Raw genomic sequence first — 4,811 nt, 5'->3', positions numbered from 1 at the left:
ATTAATATTGTAGTCTTATGTTTTATGATTTACATTTTTACGTCATACGTTTTATGAATTATGTTTTTATGTCTTATGATTTATAATATGTTTTAGTAGTTTCCCTTACTGGGCATTAGGCTCATTCCTTTTTATTTTAGATGGTGCAGGAAAATGAGCATGGAAGGTGAGACAGATTCATGGAAGCTTTGGCATGTGTATTGGGCGAGAACTAAATGAATGGCCTGATGGGAAAGATTGAGGATGACGTTTATGTAATGAGTGTTTTATTATGTATTATGATTTTCCGCATTTAGTATTTGAACGATTAATAAGAAAGGTTTAAGTTTTCTTTATGATTTTATGTAATAACAATGGGATCTCGTATTTTGGATTTTTATAATAAAGTTCTATTATTTTATGCATATATTCAAAAATAGTAGTTATGTCTTAGTAGTTTTTAATAGTCTAAGGTCTTTAAGTAGTTTTTAATGGCCATGTGCACATTCGATGTTGGAAAACTATTTAGAGCACATAGCGAAAACTTTGTGTGGTGGGCCCATTGTTGTTTATGAACAACACAACAACAATAAAAAAAAATTCATTAATCATATAAAAAAATTAATGACTAAGAAAACAATCCATAAACATTATCATACAATACTATTAATCATGCAACAAATATATAGATATAAATATACAATATATTTATATATAATATATAAACACAAAAATCAAGAACATAAACGTTTACCTCTTGAAGCCTATTAAGTATCCTTGCGTCTTTTTGTATTTTAACGATCTTACTATCCAATGTTTTGAGCACTCAAACCACGATCTTCCGAAATGTTTTTTACACCTCAAGATGTGTGTGGGCACATAGACAACATGAGTTTGTCTTTTAGGAATCACAAGTATTTCTCAACACATGAGAACTTGGATTATGGTCTGAGAATGGCCAGAATAAAGAAGAAGAAAGAGAGAGTTTTTGTCTAACAAAAACCTCTAAGAAATATTCTGAATTGTATATTGTTGTGTGTTTTCTTTTCTATTTTTGTATTGTATATCTTTCTCTTCTTCTTCTTCTATTTCATATATATAGAGAGATTTATATTACTTTATTATTCCTAATAATAATAATAATATAAATATATTATAATAATGAGATAGGATTAGATTTTAGGTAAATATCTAACTTACCAAATTTGAAAAACTATTTTCAAATTATTAAATAATTAAATAAAATAAAATAAAAAACTACACATATACAATATATGTGTAGTGGTATACGCGTGGCACAGTCCTTGGAGTGTGTCAGGCATGTACTGTTATTCCCTTTTCAGGGATTTTACATTTTTCTTTTTATTTAATTATTTAATTAAAATTAATCTCCCACAAAATAAGGTGTTAATCTTTTACAATCATATTTCAAAAATTAAATTCTAAATTCTAAATTCAAATTAATGATCATCATTATCATCATCTTTTAAAATTAAATAAATCAAAAACTATTTTTGACTTACTAATTTTATTTTCTCTCACTCAAATAAAATAATTAATTTCAAAAATTAATTAATTAATTAATTTATATATATGAAATTCAAAAATTTATATTTTTAAATTAATAAATATATTTTCAAAATTAATAATTAATTCTAAATTAATTATTTAACCTCAATTATCATATAATTGCATACTTGACTCAAAGAAAAAAATTCTTCTCAAATTACAATTATACTCTTGTATCAACTCCTACCTTGATATGGTGTTGATAGAGTCACCCTGGGGACCTATGGACCTATAATATCAAGCTCCAATAAATATTACATTATAAAATCAAAGCTCTTTGATTAAATAATCATATTTATTAATCTCATGATTACTCCACTAAAAATATGAGAATGAACTCTTGATAATTATAGACATATATTTATTGAGTATTTTATTAAGAATAAAGTGTCCATTGATATAATCATTACATACAACGTTAATCCTCTATTAATGGTTCATAATTAAAAGGGAATAAAATTACTGTTTTACCCTTTTAGCTATATCTTGTACCTAGAGTACCATTGACTTTACTAGTAAAGGTTTGTCACAACTAGTTTGCAACGTGAGCGCTCACAACCTTTTCAGTTCCAAAATTCAACCCAATAGGGAACCATTATTCAATCTATAAGAAGGTATAGATTCCATATCTATTAAACTACGTCCCCATCCATATACATCATTGAGTCCCCAAAACAATTGTTCTTAGCCTTATCATTCTGACAAACCTTAACGCATGAATCAAAGGATCATATGACATATATAGGAGTTCATAGTAGCCTCAGGATTAAGATCATCGTGTATATGATCATTGTTTGATGTGTTTGATTAATACTATGAAATGATGTTTAAACAAGTATTAACAAATCACATCTGGTCCAGTTCTACATACTCTTAGCATGCAAAGTACCTCCACTAAAGTGTCCTACTACACTAGTAACACGGATCTAGGTCACATGTATTCATAATAATAGTGGACCGTACTAGCAGTAATTAATCTAAAGATTCCATAACTTTATTTTACTGTGAACTATTTAAGTTTATTTTCTTAATCTCGATCCTCCCATACCAATATGAGATTAAGACCACATAGATAAACTTTAGAATTTTCTGATATTCACTTAATATTATCATATAATATCGGACATAGTCTATATATATAATAATAATTCAATTCAATTATTTATTTCATTTAAAACATTTGTCAACTACAATTGCTTTAAGGGCACTATTCCCAACAAGTTTGGAGTCGTAGATCTGGTGTTGTGAAGAGTCTTCTTAGCCACCCGAGACCCCGGTGCTGGAGTGCTAGGACCTAACTGGGAGGGCCCATACCAAGTCGAGAGCGTTAAATGTCTGAGGACATACAAATTAGCCTGACTAAATGGGGAATTGATACCCCATGATACCCCATGCCGGGAATGTCAAGCATCTTCACTGGTATTACCAGTGATATGAGTAGTGAACCTTATTAAATTTTCAATTCCCCCTTGTAGCTCCCAGGCACATTTAATGGAAAACGTGTAGATAAAACACGGTAAAGAAGAAATTTGTTTGTGTTTCTGCTTATATTTTTTAGTTTCCTTTGTTCTGTATGTACTATGCGTAGAGCACCCGCTTGCTGGCCTGGACAAGTGAATGCAGACTAGTCTCCGATCACTTGGGGGGCATAGAGTTAGGGCAACCTCACACAGCATCACACCTCGCGGGGAATGACCTAGGAAATTAAGCCTGCAAAGGCAGAGTAAACCTAGTGTCACTACCCCGAGAATATAAAACATAGGAAACTTGTCTTGAATCTGTGACCTAAGAAACTAAGCTTGTTCAAAGCAGAGTAGGCTTAGCATCTAGAGACTAAACTAAGAATCTTATTAGCGCAAGAACAGACCTGCATCACCTCCTATGGACATTGCGTCCGAGGAGCTCTAACTAAGTCCCTTAATCTCAAGATGCAAACGGAAGACCAAGTACTCTATACTCGGTCCCAGGGCATGGACTTGGGACACCTCATGTGGACATTGCGCCCGAGGAGCTCTGACCAAGTCCCCCATATGCCTCGAGAAAAAGTATCATAGGGAAGTCCAAGACATGGGAAGCTTAGCTAGTTGACGAGTTAAACGCCTCTAATGTCATGAGACCCCATAGCTAACTGGTCTGATAAAAAATAGTGCCAAAAATATCCAAGTAACGCGAGATTGGATTTAGCATATTCTCTCGAGGATGGTGCGTGCCTGAGGAGTAATAAACAAATTCCAATCCTAGAGATCTGAACAAAAGCCCGAGTCGTCAGTACTCAAGCATGAGCCTAAGTCGCCTAAGACTTAAGCAGAATACTCTATGGGACATTGACACCATTTGCCCCAAAGTAGCGTGAGAATGGACTTAAGGTTGCCTTTCGTTTATTCCATGCCCGGGAAGTAAGAACCAAATCCCTCGATCTCGGAATGCGAGTTGGGACCCGAGTCACTTGCACTCGAAGTCAGGAATCGACCCTAAGAGTAAATAAAGCCCAAGTAGCACGAGTATGGACTGATTTTACCTCCCAAGGACACCGTGCCCAAGGATTAGTGACTCAGTCCTATGATCTCGTGATGCGAACGAAGTCCTGAGTCATTGGAACTCAGAGCTAGACCTCGAGTGCTAAAACTTGAGTGTCACAAAATACCTACTCAAAGGGTGGGGAACTCAACCTCCTGGACCTGGGATAATGAGTTCACGAATTCCACATGATTAGGTCCCGAGCTGTATACTTGGGGGTAAACCAAGAATCCCAAGTTGGCCCACCAGTGACCACGTACCCGGGGGGCAGATAGCTTAGTGCAGATGACCCCCTAAAGTCTCAAGTCATCAGGACTCGGGGACACGAGATGACATTCAAGTTACTTTCAAGGACATTGAGCCTAGAAGGCAACACTAAATGTCGTAAGTGTCGAGCACTAAGGCATAACCCTACAGTAAAAGACCTCCTAAAAGCCCGAGTCATTGAAACTCGAAGGCGTAGGATAGTCGAGTGCCCTCACTTGACACCGCATCAAAGTTACTCTTATTACCTCGAGCCTAAGATGAAACACTAAATGCATAAGCGTCTAAACACTGATAGAAAGATCCTCAAGCTCTAAGTACCACAGGTTGGCCCCGTCCTGAGTCGTTGGAACTCGGGGACGTAGGGCTGCATCGAGTAATCACTTGACCTAGCGTTAAAGTTACTCTTGAGGGCTACGAGCCTACAAACAAAACTAAATGCATAAAAAATTTCTAAGTACTAAGAGAAGTCGATAAAGACT

The sequence above is a fragment of the Humulus lupulus genome, chromosome 1 (genome assembly GCF_963169125.1).
Source record: "Humulus lupulus chromosome 1, drHumLupu1.1, whole genome shotgun sequence".
NCBI lineage: Eukaryota > Viridiplantae > Streptophyta > Magnoliopsida > Rosales > Cannabaceae > Humulus > Humulus lupulus.
This window is presented reverse-complemented; position numbering follows the sequence as displayed.